The 15886-nt window shown below is 34.4% G+C and overlaps 1 protein-coding gene and 1 long non-coding RNA gene across 11 annotated transcripts in view; one reads left to right on the forward strand and one right to left on the reverse strand.

The window, feature by feature from the left end:
- Positions 1–15886, forward strand: part of NCAM1 (neural cell adhesion molecule 1) — a 513914-nt gene that overhangs the window by 170709 nt on the left and 327319 nt on the right. The gene's annotated exons all lie outside the window — the stretch shown is intronic.
- The window catches only part of LOC141508258 (uncharacterized), a 132474-nt gene that overhangs the window by 29419 nt on the left and 87169 nt on the right, over positions 1–15886 (reverse strand). The window lies entirely within an intron of this gene.

Here is a 15886-nt window from a genome sequence, read left to right on the forward strand (position 1 = left end):
ATATGTGTGTATAAAACCATACTGTTCATTCTTCTAGTTAGCAATTCTTTCTCTAGAGGTGCATAACAACTTCTTTCACAATTATTTTGTGGTTGATATGAATGTCTCTAATATTCAGAATAACTTAGTTATTTGCAGTTATTCTTCAGCTTTACTGTTATTATATACAATGTTTTCTTGGTTCTCCTCATTTCACTCTTTATTGTCTTTGTGTGCCTTTTTTCTATGATCATCCTGTTCATCATTCCTTATAGCTCACTAACATTCCATAACAATCATATACCATCCTGTTCTTTTTTTTTTTTAGGTTTTTTTTTTGCAAGGCAAACGGGGTTAAGTGGCTTGTCCAAGGCCACACAGCTAGGTAATTATTAAGTGTCTGAGACTGGATTTGAACCCAGGTACTCCTGACTCCAGGGCCGGTGCTTTATCCACTGTGCCACCTAGCCGCCCCCATCCTGTTCTTTTTGACTGATGCTCAGATCACATAGTTTCAAGGCCCTTTTCCCATCCTTTTTACCCTTGTTTGAATATTCTCTTGAATTATCAGTATCTTAGAAAGCATCCCATTTCTTCTTATTATTGCTGCTTGCTGTGGTTTTTTTTGAGCCAAATGTCTCAGTCTCTGGCATGATTTCTTAAGGATACCTCATTAGACTTATAAACATTTCTTCAGTAGCTCAGGTTACTGAAACCAGACCACAACAAAATCACCACAATAACAACCAGAGCCACCCAAAAATTGTTCAGCCTAATGTGGGATTTTGGATTTGGGGGATACTATGCTGAAGACTAGAACAGAATCCAATACTAAGGAATATAGGTTAATGGGATGAGTACCTCTCAGTGTCTGGCCAAGAACTTTTTGCCACACGTTCATTCTTTGGAGTTCTGTGCAACCTTCCAACATTCCTGGAGGAGTTTCTGCTTCTGTTCTTTCCTTTTCTTGCATATGCAACATTGTTATGTAGACATACTTGTTTCTCAAATTCAACAATTTGGGACAGACTAGAAATTTTTGCCTCAAAACCAGTATTGGCCTCTGGAGGCAGCACATTCCAAGTGAGATTGCTAAAGTTACAGTGTTATTTATAGTGTAGAAAAGTGTGAGAAAAACTAAGAATGAGGATTTTTTTAGTGCACAAAGAAAAACATTCCTGGCCTGAGTGTTCAAGGAACCCCATAGGTAGCTTCCTTTTCCCTTCTCTTGAGACTTTATTTAAAAAAAAAAAAGATATGAGAAAAGGCAGAAATGTGGTGCTGGATTGGTTTGGATTTGGTTATGAGGAGTGAGAGTAAGAAATGAATGATAAATGTAATATGGATAAAAAATGAAAAGAATTTAATGGAAATGATCAGAAGAAGAAAGGTAGTAAAATTTATCTATTTGCCCACTTTTTTCCCCCTACCCCTACATTTCAGATAAGGAAACTGAGACAGACATGGTTAACACAATAAGTCTACTGTACCACCTAGCTGCCATCTTTTACTTTGGGGGGAAATATTGTATTCCAAGATTTTCTGTCATTTTTAGAAGAAGTTGCTAAATGTTATGTGAATCTGACTGTATTACTTTGGAACTTCAACTATTTCTTTCCAGGTGCTTGCCATATTTTTTCTTTGTTGAGGGCTATGACAAAGTTGGAGCTTTCCCTTTAGGGTTCTTTTCAGGAGGTGATTGATGGGTTCTTTCCTTCTCTTCTCTTGTCTTCTCTTCTCTCTTCTCTTCTCTTGTCTTCTATTGTCTTCTCTTGTCTTCTCTTCCTTTTCTTTTTTGCAAGGTAATAGGGTAAATGACTTGCCCAAGGTCACATAGCTAAGCAGGTATTAAGTGTTTGAGGCCATATTTGAACTCAGGTCCTCCTGATGCCAGGGCCAGTGCTCTATCCACTGTGTCACCTAGCTGCCCCTGATGGATTCTTTCTTAATTTATTTTGATCTCTGTTCTTATAAATCTGGACAGTTTTTTATGATTTCTTGAAATAAAATGTAGGGTTTTTTTTTTAAAATCATGGTTTCTAGGGAGTCCAGTGATTCCTAAATTATCTTTCTTTGGCCTATTTTCCATATCAGTTGTTTTTTTTTTTTATGTCAGCATCTTATATATTTCATTTACTTTTTCGGGCTTTTGACTTTTTCTCTTGTTGCTATCTCGTGGAGTAATTGACTGCTGTTGATTCCACTCTAGCTTTCCATTTGGGAGTGAGGTTTACCAATTTTTCTTCTAAGTTGCTTATTCTCCTTCCAATGCTTTTCTTCAAAGCTTTTGTCTTGCTTGTCTGTATCTTATATGAATTCATATAGAAATTGTAGAAATTTTATTTTACCTTTTAACTCTCTGCCTATAGTTATTAGAATTAGATTTGGAATAATTTTAATACTATATATTTAATATATATATATATATAATACTATATACATTTATGTGTATATTTTTAAATTATCACTGCAGCTTTAATTCATAAATTTTGACTTTTCCTAGGGGCAATCTGTACCCTCTAATATATTTTTGAATGCATGATCTTGCCCTGGGTTCCCTGTGTTCTTGTGCTGAGTTTAACTCCTGGTGTTTGACTCATCTGAATTTTTGAGAAATCGATCATATTATCTTCATGAACCTTATCTGGTGTCTCAAGACAGAGTTTTAGAGACCCCCAGAGTCCTTGGGCCTTGGCCATCCTGATCTTTCCACTGTTGCACCATATTGAGAACAACCATTACTGGTTGTTAGCTTTTGCTGTAGCCCAGGGTTTATAAGGTTTCCACCTTCACATTCTTCGTAGGATCATAGATTCCCTAGCTCTACTACTTTCTTCTTTTATGACTTAGGACAAGTCATTACAGCTTGCTCTGTTTTATTTCCCTTATCTGTAAAATGAGGATGACTTTAAATGCCCTATCCCTTCTCTAATAAACCTTAGAAATCATCTCATCCATCATTTTACTGAGGAAACTGAGGCAAAATGTTTGATATAGAGCAAAGGTTAGTATTTGAATGAAGAACTTTTCACTCCAAATCCTGTAGTTTTTTTAATATATAACACTGCCTCTCTTGTTTTAATTCTGGATCTGATAGATTACCCTATTTGTCCACTTACTTATCTGCATGTCATTGACAATCTAATGAATTTTTCACAGGTGAATGGCTAGATTGAATTCATTAAAGTTAGCATGAATCTCACTGAGAAGGCACCAAAGCATTTCAGGATATAATAGAATCAGCTATTCACATAATATTTACATATATAATATATGCATATATGCACATGCATTATTTATCAGTTGTCAGATATTTATCGACTCACAGAACCACCTGCAGACCTTCCCTATCAATAGGGAACCCCTGTTCTAGTTGGACTTTACACAAGATGTCTCATAAAATTTATGCCACCTTTGATGAGCATGTCCCCTTTTTTTAACATCCCTTTAGTTGTCACATCTGTCTTAGAGACATACACTCTTAACAAATGCATAAACATGCCTTTTTTTCTTCTTTTTTTTTGAAGACACTCTTTAAGTCTGCATTTTGGTCTATCAAGTCAAGAACTTATTTTTATTCTAATAATCAAAGAATATTATTTTTATTATATATTTATTATATTATTATATTATATAATATATATTATATATTTATTATGTGTATAAAACTGAAACATGACTTTCTGGAAAATATTGTCTTCAAAAGTCTATTTTGCCTTCTCATATTTTTATGAAAAAATATACTTTATGTATTTTAAATAAATATTTTATTGTCATGTGACAATTGGTATTTGAGTCTGTAATTGATGTTGTCAAGGCAATGGGAGGAACTAATAGAACAATTCTTAATGTTTTCCATTTTTTTGCTTTTTTTTCTAAGAAATTGAAAATTGATCCCAAGTGCCTTCAAATGTATATCTCTTATCGCTGGGATAGATGATTTCTTTGTGTAACTTGGTCTGTATTTTTGTAATGTTCATGTATCACCAAACTCCTTCCTTTATCATTCTTCTACCATTTAGTTGCCTCATTTGTATTGATTAGCCTTTCCCCTTTTTTGGGGGGGTGGGTTGCAAGGCAATGGGTAAGTGAGTTGCCCAGGGTTACATAAATAGGTAATTATTAAATATCTGAAGATGGATTTGAATTCAGGTCCTCCTGACTCCAGGGTCACTACTGGGCTACTTAGCTGTCCCAGTTCTTCCCCTTTTAAATCATCTGATCATTCTTTTTTTTTTTTCAAGAACACTGTCAAACCTTTTTTTTTTTAAATCTAGTTAGAATTTGACAGATCTTATGCCCAATGGCTTGTCTCTCAAGGTCTCAGGATCACCTCCTCCTCAAGATGAAAGATGAAAATACAATTTTAGAATTTCATTTTAAATATAAAATATTAAAGTTAGTTTTTCAGTCCCTGAGTAACTGCTGATTAGAGGGGAATAGTATCCTAGATATATCCTGCGCTGAATGACTGAGAGTTAGGTTGGGATTAAAAATTTAACAGGTATAATCTACAAAGCCTTTAATTCTCAGGCAGAAAAAACATCAAGAATTGGAAGTGAATTAATTATGTTCAGTGATAGTTGAATGAGTAACAATACTAGGAGATTGCAATAATGTTGATAATGATAGAGGTCCTCTGTTGGTCAAGGAATTGAACTGGTCTTTAATTTCTTCTGCAGAGTTCTCCATTTGTCATAATGTCATTTTAGGTTCTCCTTTGAATATAACTATGCAAGGCAAAGATGTGTCTTCCTTCCATTGTGCCACAATAACTATTCCTCCAGAAATGTATTGTAGTGTTTGTTTAACATTCAGCCCTGATCTCCACAAGCACCTGAAAAATCAAACATAAACAAGTAGGAGGAATGGCAGTTAAATAAGTTGAGCCAGAAGTCCTGGGTTGAAATAGCAATTCTGCAATTTGCCACCCATGTGACTATAGCCTATAGTTTTCTTCATCTTTGGAATGAGAATATTGTACTAAATAGGCTCCAATGACTCTTCACCTTTTAAAAAAATATTTGTCCTATGATCTTTCTTTTCAAAGTTCCTTGAGATCACTGGAGTCAATCGTTTATAGGTAAATGATTAATACCTTAATTGTAAATAGTTATCTCTTATTTAATAGAATGTTATCTTGGTTTTGTATCCTTGGGACTTATCCCATAATAAGCAATCAATTGTTGATTGATTGCTCATAGTATTCTAAGGTTCCAAGTACGGGAAATGCTGTATTTTGCTGATTTGAGAAACTATATGTATTTAAAAAAAACTAATTTAAACTGGTTTTAACACTATTTAGTCCTAGTCAGTGAGGTTTTAGTGTATAAAAAGCATTCCAAGTCTAATCATGTTAGCTGCTTTCCTTAAAAGAGGGATGACATTAAGTGAATATATTTATCTTGTGAAAATGGTAATAATGTTGTTTTTAATGAAGGTCATGTAGTCTGGTTTTTACTTAATGTGTAATAACTGTGGTTACATGAAAAATGTTGCCCTCATAATAGGAAGACCTCCTGTAGTTGTTGTTGCCTAATATGAGATGCTTGCTCATTTGATTTATGTAATCTGCGTTTGTCTCATTTATGTTTAAGCCCAATTCTCTATGCTTATACCAGAAAGCAGGTTTGTGGAAATTCAGGAAGGTTAGAATTCTCTTTGTTCAGTTCCCAGAATCACTTACTCAATATGAATCAACAGTATGACATCAGGGCCAAAAAACTAATTTAGTCTTAAACAATTTTAGCCTAGTATTCAGAAACAAAGGAAACAGTGGTTTTGCTATCCTTCAAACTGGTCGAACAACACCAAAAGTATTGTTCTCTATTTTGAGTATCACAGTTTAAGAGAGATAAATGTTCACCAACAGTACTAAGTCTAGAGGAAGATAATCAGGTTTATGAGGCATCTGGAAAGGATGTCATACAAGAAATAGAGCAATTAGGATCTTGTAACCTGGGGGAAAGAGGACTTGTGGAGAAAATAACATGGTAAGTTTTTAGCTATTTGAAAGGGATAGTTATATGGAAGGATACCTGGATTCCTAGAAGGCCCATATTTTCTGAAATTTCTTGGATGGTGCTCTTGGGTGAAGGATGACTTTCATTAAAAATCCATGGAAAGTGGATTTTTCAGTTGGTTGCTATGTAGCAAGTAGGTAGAGCACCAGGTCTGGAGTCAGAAGGTCCCAAGTTCAAATTTGGACCCAAACTCTTATTCATTGTGTGACCCTGGATATGTCACTACTCTGAGTATGAGGCTTGCTTCGAATTCAGAATTCAATTTGAATTCAAAGTCCACTATACCACCTAGCATTTATTCTCCTGAGACCCAGAAATAAATAAACAAACAAATAAATAAATAAATGAATAAAAAAAAACAAGCAAACAAATAAATAAATAAAATGGCTTGCCTAAAGTAGCATAGCTGGTAAAAACCAGACTAGGTTATGAAGCCCTTGCTATGTGATAAGCAGCAGGAAAGACATGGAATCTTCATGTAGTTCACATTTCTCATAGGAAGATTTCCCCAGCAGATAAGGAGACATAGATAAGGATACAATTATTATGTAAAATTTGGATACTAGATAGTTTTGAGAAGGATGTACTAGAAACTGAGGAAGCAGGAAAAGAAGAAGGGAAATATACTATCATGTGTTCAGGACTTAGAAAGGCTAATGTATCTCAACTGAAGAGTGTGTGGAAGAGTGTGTGATGTATAGGAAGACTAGACAAGTAGGAGGCTGACTGGTTGAGAAGAAATTTATATACCAAGTCTAAGAGTTTTAGGTGATAGGAAGTCCTAGGACTTATGGGGGGAAAGCAACAAGGTCACATCTAAGCTTTGGAAAAACCACTTAGACTGATGTGTGAAAGTTGGATTAGAATGGATAGAGGCTTGAGGTAAAAGGAACAAATAATATCTATTAAAATAGTTTAGGTTAAATGGGATAAGAGCCTGAATAAATATAAATAAAAATGAGTGAAAGCTTGCTAAAGATATTACAGATGACAAAAATGCGTAAGTCTTAGTACCTAATTATATAGGTGGGTTAAATGAGAATAAGAATTTAAGGATCAGATAATTTGAGAATATAACAAAAATTGTTAATTTTCAAGGAGAAAGTCTTTCCCACAATTGTGGCCTGTCTTTTATTAGTCAGACTCAATCAGAAAGCCTCTAATAGGTCAGAGAAATGAGGATAAAAAATAAACGAATTGTTATGGTTGATCTGAAAAGATAGAAAAAAATATAATTAGTAAATGTTATCATTTGATATCGTTTTGACCAAAAACTGAATCTCAGATAATTTCATTTGTAGTGATTCCAACTCTTTAGTATTACATAGACATTGCCAAACATTGGAATTATTTCCTATTCTCTTTTTTTCTGTTTCTACATATATAGAGAAAATTTCATTTCTAATTTTTTATTATCTAGAGCAAAGGTTCTTAACCTGAGATTTGCAAATATTGAGGAAATTGAGAACTATTTCAGTATAATTGGTTTCCTTGTAATCTTATTTGCTTTATTTTTTGCAATTGAAGACAAATTTTTCTGAGAAGATAACCATAGACTTCACCAAATTGCAAAGGGTTTCAAAACACAAAAGAAAGTTAAGAACTCCTGATCTATATTTTCTTCAAAATGTGTGAGCATTTCATATATATATATATATATATATATGTATGTGTGTCTGTGTGTCTGTGTTTGTGTGCAATCTATTTATCTAACTTGTCTAATGTATTTTCAATTAATATATTAGCTATATATATATATATATATATATATATATATATATGTATGTGTGTCTGTGTGTCTGTGTTTGTGTGCAATCTATTTATCTAACTTGTCTAATGTATTTTCAATTAATATATTAGCTATATATATATATATATATATGTATACAAACATTTTTCTCTGTTTCTGTGTGTATGCATTTGTATGTGTCTCTCCCTTCCCTTTCATCCTCAATATACACACCCTCAATATACAAAGAAACTCACAGAGAAAGGTAAACATGAAAAAGACAGATCTTTCAGAGTAATATGCTACCCCCTTCTTGTGCACAACCCATTCTCAGACAACAAAGGATTCTTTGAAGCTCATTTGTATAATGTTCCTCTTGTTTCACATGAAATAAAAGCCTTGGTTACTAAAATGACCTGGGAGTTCTTGTGTATTGCTCTTTTTTGGTACCTTTTTTCCATGAGACATAGATGACTGATGAGATAAGTAACCAATAAAGGCAGCATCAGTATTTAAAGTTATTGGAAATAGAATTAAGGAAGATTAGATTTTTTTTATTATTGCTTCTTCTTAATCACTCTAATTCAGTAGATTACTCCAGGGCACACCAAACGGGTCATTTCTGACTTCCTCTAATGGGAGATACGTCCTAGAACTGTCATGGTAAAGCAAAAGGTTACCTTATAGATTGTCTAATTGAAATGTATCACTTACCAGAAAATTTTACATATCATAGATTAAAGGCAATGGAGTCGAATGTTGAATTTTGGTAACATAATTTTGGGATTATAGGCCTAAAACTGGAAGGGACTTCAGAGACCTTCATCTTGCAGAAGAGCAAAGAGGGAGCTGAATTTCTCAATGGTTAGAGCATCAGCCCTGTAGTCAGAAGGACCTGAATCCATGCTGTCTTAGACACTTCCTAGCTAAGTGACCTGATTGCCTCATATCTCTAGTCATCCTGATGCTATCTAGAGCCAGATGGCTCTGGAAAAGAAAGTGAAACTGGTGACTTAGCACAACACTCCTCATTCAAATTGAATTCAGGTGCTTGTCATAGCATCACCTCCCTGATGACATGATCTTCTTTGATGATGAAGAGTGAACAATAGGCGACTGAGGCTCAGGGATATGAAGCAACTTTCTCAAGGTCATATATTCAATAAAAACTTGATAGGATTTGAACCCAAGACCCCTGATTTCATAACTTCATTTCACATGCTAAGATACAAAGACACAAATTCATAAATATATATGTATATGTGTATATATATATATGCATATATGTCTCAAATTTTATTTTAATTGTTTTAGAAAATTATAATTCAATTTCTCTAAAATTCTAAAAAAATTTAAAAATAAAATTTAAATTTCACTTTTTTTGTTTTGATGCTGACTGATGATGACAGAGACTCAAATTTATCTTTTTCCTTTCTTCATTTTATCCAAAAATAAATTCTGAGTTCAAAATGTCAAGGGAACATATCTACTTCATTCCTGAGACCATATCTGAGCTCAGGTCTTCCTGTTTTTTTCCTTCTGGTGCTCTGTCCACTGAGCCACTCAGCTGCCTTTAGTATTGGACTCAATGACTCCTGGATTTCCTTCCCAAGTTGACGATCTCTGATTCTGCTGCTGCCTCAGGAATGATAGGGGTACAGCAGATGCCACTGAATCTTTAGATTGTTGCTTGTCTCCCTCACTGCCCATCAGTAACAGGGGTTGGGCAGGAGAGGCAGCTGCAGGTGAGGCTTTCAATCTTTACTCTCTCTAATCTGTCCTGCAAACCTGCCAAAATAATCTTACTAATGGCCATGATTGGAAATGTCCATCTCTTGTTCATAGCCTTTCATGTCACTTCATCACCTAAAAGACAAAATATAAATTTCTTATGACATCAAAGGCCTTCCACAATGTGATGCCAAACTACCTTCATAATCTTTTATTAACCACTTTTGGGCACTCTACATTCAATTGACCTGTATTACTAGTCATTTGCCAATCTTAATGATTTAATTCAACACTTATGATGTGCCTACTATGTACAAGACATTATGATAGTACTGGAAGAAAAAAGGCAAAAACAGATTTTGTTCCTATGATGTATGCAATCTATGAAAAAGTTAGGCACTTAAGACAGCTGTTAAATATCAGAAAATGAGGCTTAAATGAAGAATAAGACCAGATGTAAATCTTTGTCTAGGTGATAATTTTAAGGCACAGTGGATTTATTACATTTATTGGTTACGGTGAGGGAATCAGGGCAAGGTTTCATGGAAGAAATTTTAACAGGTGGAGTTAGAAGACATTTATTCCAGGCCTGGGAATAGCAGGAGCAAAAGTATGATACTAGGATAGTTTAGGGTAAGAGCAAAGTAGATTATCAAAGAGTTGTCCAATTTCAGTAAAATGAAAAGTTCATGAAGGGACAGTAATCACCTTCTACATTAGTATTTCTCATTTGCACAAAGGAAAAAATAAGAGGGGAAGGGAAGGAAGGAAGGTAGAAAAGAAGGAAGTAATCTTATGTGTGTGTGTATATATAATATATATATATATCTTATACACATCTATATTTTATATATCTTATACATATCTATATTTTATATATCTATCATATATATATATATATATATATATATATTTATCTTACATATATATCTTTCCAGTTATGTTCCTCCATACATGCCAGTATTCTCATCTTTGTCCCTTTTACCACAAACCTCACCTGAACAACAGCTTTGTAAGGCAGAAGGAATCTCAGGTCATCTTGTATAAATAAAAATCCCTTCTAAAATATTCCCAAAGCTGGCAATTCTGCCCATTCTCTAGTGAGAGGTAACTACCTACCTTATAAGATAACCCATTACACTTGTGGATCATTCCATTAGGATGTTTTTCCTCATTTAATATAATTGTATATATTGTTTAATGTAATCTTAATGATGAAATTAGCCTTTTTGCAGCTTCCTCTCTATTCCTCATAATTTTACTCTCTGGAACCAAGCAGTACAATTTCTTTTTTTTACTTCTTTTCTTTTTTTTTAGGTTTTTTTTTTTTTGCAAGGCAAATGGGGTTAAGTGGCTTGCCCAAGGCCACACAGCTAGGTAATTATTAAGTGTCTGAGACCGGATTTGAACCCAGGTACTCCTGACTCCCAATGCCGGTGCTTTATCCACTGTGCCACCTAGCCGCCCCTTTTTTTTCCTATTTTTTTGTTTATATGCAAGGCCCCTGAATGCCTAAACCCACTGATGTGTCCACCACAAGTCTTTACATCTCTCTCAAGGTTTTCCAGCTTCTCAGGGTTTCTCTGAACATATGGAGCCCAGAATTAAATACAATGCTGTACCTATAGTCTGATCAAGTCAGAGGAAAGTGAGAAATTAATTCCATCCTCTGGCCAGGGCACCCTTCTTATTATACTTTAAGATCCCCTGATCTCAGTCTATCTGATATCTTGATCCTTCTGTTCATATATACCTCTGTATCAAAGCAGAAACACATATAGTAACTAAAAATTATGCATTGTACATACATACATATATATATATATATATGTGTGTGTGTGTGTGTGTGTATATACATATACATATACATATACATATATATATATATATATATATATATATATATATCTTGTGGGGGGGAGAGAGTATGCACTAAAATTCTTAATGCATTTTTAATCTATTGAAACCTCAAATATAGGTGAGTACAAATAGTTTCAAGCTATTAAAACTTAAAACTGCACTAAGATTTTTGGGGCACCCTGTTAAACCCACATACACATATACACCTCAGCATGCATGCTTATAAATAAGCTAAATATATGCATATTAACACCGGTTATAAGTTTCTGGGGGGTCAGAATCTGTCTTGTTTAATTTACACATGGTAGATATTTTCAATAAATTTTTGTTGAACTGGATGGTGCTAACGTGTGATGAATACATAAACATTTATATATGATATACTTGAAGAAACCCTGGACAAGATATTAGGAGGTCTGGGTTTTGTCTTTTGCTGCTAAGTTATTTCAGGACCTTGAAGAAGACCCATTATTTTCTCACTTCTGTTTTCTCACTTCTAAAATGAAGGAATTAAATTAAATGATCTTTAGACCCCTTTCTGCTCTAAAGTGCTGTAATTCTATTATTTTTTCAATGTTCTGTAATGATTGTCAAAGTGTCTGTGTTCTGGTTTTATCATAGTAATCTATTCTTTATCAAGTGGCTTCTTTAGGTCCTTTTAAGCACATCAAAGTGACATTTTCTGAACTTGTCAAAGTAATAAATTGTATTTGTATTTACGCTTTGATCCCCAAGACTAATATTTGTTTGCTTAGACATTCTTTAGACATCTTCCATTAGAAACAGTTTAACAAATTATCCTTTGAGAATAGAATAGGAGAGTCATCATTAGCACCGTCTACTCATTTGTTGATTGTCCATGGACATTAGCCCCAACATATGTACTTTAATGGCAGCAGTAGGTATTGTCATCATTATTATCATCAGAAAGCATTAAGCACCTAATTGTACATGGGACTGCCATTAGGCATTTTAAGAAGAGAAATACAAAAACACATCATTTATCTGCTGCCAATGCATATTCCAGATTGTTCATATAACTGAAGATTATATATATTTATTTTTTCTGTGAATAAGGTAGAGAGATTTGGCCTACATATTTTGATGGATAAATTGAATCTATATTCAATCAGTTGTCCAAGTTTTATCAGTTGATCTTACACAGAATCTCAGCATTCATTATAGTTACACCTCAGGTTCAAGACCTTATCATCTCTTACCTGAGCTACAGTGTCCTGATAGTGGTAGTCCTAAAGCCCAGTTTTTATCATATCACTCCCCTTATCCTAAAGTTTCATTGGTTCGCTATTGCATCTGGTATCAAATTCAAACATCCTTGTCACATAAAACCCTTCACAATATACTTTCAGTTTATGTTTCCTCACTTATTGCATTTTTTCACTTCATACATCCCATGGCCCACCAGATTGTCCCACTTCTGTTCTTTGCCCATTATGTTTCTTGTCATTTTCCTTTTGCACAGGAAATCCCCTGTGCCTATACTCCCCTACCTTATCACTGACTCTTAGAATACCTAGATCCTTTTGATTTGAACTTCATGAAGTCAATTTTTTTTCATTCTTTAAGATATTAGTGATTCTTCATTGCTCAATCCCCTTTCCCCAGTATACTGCCTTTATTTACTGTCTTTAGTTGTGTGTGGTGATGGTCAGACTTATATTTTGGTAAGATCAGTTTGATAGTTGAGAAGAATATGTCATAGAGTGGGGTATGATTTGAGGCTAGGAGACCAACCAAAAGACCTTGAGAATAGTCCAGGCAGGAGACATGACCTAAAGAAGAGAAGATACAAACAAGGTCATGTGCTTGAGAGTAGCTTTTAAAAAGTGACATCATCCCACAAGAATGCCATGTTCCTTCCACATAACCTCAGACACCCAGACCTGAGGATAGGAATAGGCATCTCTATTTTTCCTTGCACCTTGAAGACCTTCATGCTACTCCCATTCAAGCAATCTTATCTCCATTGATGTTCATTCACTCTGTTCATTTATGTCATTTCATCCATTGTTTCTGACATCTGCTGACCTCCAGAAATCTGCTGACTGCCAAATCACTTCTCCTGGTTATGTCTGGGTCACAATCTTCCTTTCCATTTTAAACATTTCCATCCTAATAAATGATCTCAATATATACTTAATGACTCTTCAAACATTCTAAAACATCCTACCCTTCCAGTTCATAAACCACCTTGGGTCTCATGGTAATAGTCTTTGCTACCTAAGCCACCAACTTGGGTGGTCATAATTTAAATCTTACCATCACCTATAAATGTGCCATTTTCCTCTTTGATCATCAACTCCTATCCTTCTGTCTCTCCCTCTATTTCTCCCCTCCTAAACCTATTATTTTCCCTCAACATGATAGATAACTCTTCCTGATCACACAATAATTGACTCCTACTTTATACTCACTTTCTTCACTTTATAATCTTGACTATTTCAACCTTGAATTATCCTCTATCTATGAATTCCTTGCCTACACAATATAGGAGCAAAGTTTTAGAGTTGAAAAGGATCTTAGAGAAGTATCTAGTCAAATCTGATCATATCATCACATCTCCCCATCCCTCTGCTCCTGATTAACTCACTGTCTGTTCCTACTCCTAGGCATGTCACTAGAAAGAAAGAAAATTTTAAAAGACACAAACATTGTCCTTGGTGAATTTATAATCTAGTAGAAGGATTAAATGTACATCCAAATGGCTGAAATACAAATTAGAAAATGATTAATTTCATAGGGAAGGTGGCATAGACCTCAACGATTCAATACCTGAATCTTTGATAGAGAAGAGGAGTTACATGAGTGTGAGGTCTTGAAAAAAGAAGAATTTCCATAAGCAGAAATATGGGGAAAAGGAGGACATTTTATCCAAATCTGTTCTTGAAAGGAGTGATTTATGGTACCAAGGAGAGAGATTAGGAATCATTTTAGAGCATGTTAAGTTAGAAGACAGTATATGCATATTTAAAAATAAATCCTGTGAGAGTTATAATTGAAGGCTTGGACATGGATGAAATTACAAAGGGAATGAATATAAAAAGAGCAGAGAGCTAAGGACATAATCTTTGGGGAGAAGGAAGAGGAATCAGTGAAGAACAGAGAGAAGGAATTGTCAGAGAAGTTGGGGGATAACCAGAAAAGAGCACAATTTTGGAAGCTAAAGGAGGAGGAGCCAAAGAAGTTCTACCTGTATCTATAAGCTACATGCTTTAGGTACTTAAGCCTTTTTATTTAAAAATTTAATTTAATTTTTATAGAAGAAGCACTACTAGCTTCAAATATCCCAACTTTTTTTTTGTGTCTTGAAATTTGTTGGGGCAGCTAGGTGGCGCAGTGGATAAAGCACCGGCCCTGCAGTCAGGAGTACCTGGGTTCAAATCCGTTCTCAGACACTTAATAATTACCTAGCTGTGTGGCCTTGAACAAGCCACTTTAACCCCATTGCCTTGCAAAAACCTAAAAAAAAAAAAAAAGAAATTTGTCTAGTCTCCTTGGTAACAGAGGCCAACCGAATTCTGTCATTTTAATTGTCGGTATCCTAATCTTGAACACAGCTCTGAAGAGTTATAGTGACCCTTGGGATGCCCCCTTTGGAATGTTGGAATTTTTGGTCCAGAATACATTGCTAAAAGGCAACTAGAGGTGACAAGCTAATGGAGCTCACGTTCCCCTCCTTGCACTTGATTGTATTCACGTGAATAGAATTCAACTTTATATTATAATTTTCTTATTGGAATAGAATACATTTGTGGTTTGAAGGAAAATAAGCAAAGAGTTCTACAATTTTCTTATAAACGGGAAGTTTTAATGGCATTTTTATAGGTAATTGTGGAATTTTTTTTTTAATGTATTGGCACTAATCTACTTAAGGAGTGTTTTTTTTGGTAAATTTTCCAAAGTACAAATGACTTGCACTATAGTTGTGATGGTGCCAGGAAGGTTGAATAATTATGAAATCCCTAAAAGTAGAATATGAAAGAGCCTGCAAATTCTTCCATAATGGCCTGAATTCCCATGTTAGTTGTTAGCACTGCTGAATGTCTGACCTTCTTTTTAATGGAGTCATTATTTTCCTTGGTTACTTTTGGAGTCTGTTTCTTTTCCATATTTAACTTTGCTCCCCTATAATCTGTTCTAAATGATGACTGCTTTGTATATTGCAACTTAATTAATATACTAATGGAACATTCTTTTCTGTTTTTTCTTTGTGGTTTTGTTCATCTGGTTACCTGAATATCCTGTTTGTGTGGATTTACTTTGATTAAATGAACCATGCATTCTCTGCCTCTTCTTCATCGTGAAGGTAAGATTCTTCAGAGTAGCTATGAATGTGAAATTCTTGGAAAAAATTTCCTTTCAATGTTTCCAAGAATGTTTTTTTCTTGGGGAAAAATGTTATGAATTGATAATGTTAATAATCAGCTGTGTAAAACTGAACACTCCTTTATGTGTTCACATTGGCCTGCTAATAATAAAATCTTGTGTCTTTTTTAATATGGTATTTTATTTTCCACTTGGGATGATAGTACATGGGATTTTG

Source organism: Macrotis lagotis, chromosome 1 (genome assembly GCF_037893015.1).
Source record: "Macrotis lagotis isolate mMagLag1 chromosome 1, bilby.v1.9.chrom.fasta, whole genome shotgun sequence".
NCBI classification, from domain to species: domain Eukaryota; kingdom Metazoa; phylum Chordata; class Mammalia; order Peramelemorphia; family Peramelidae; genus Macrotis; species Macrotis lagotis.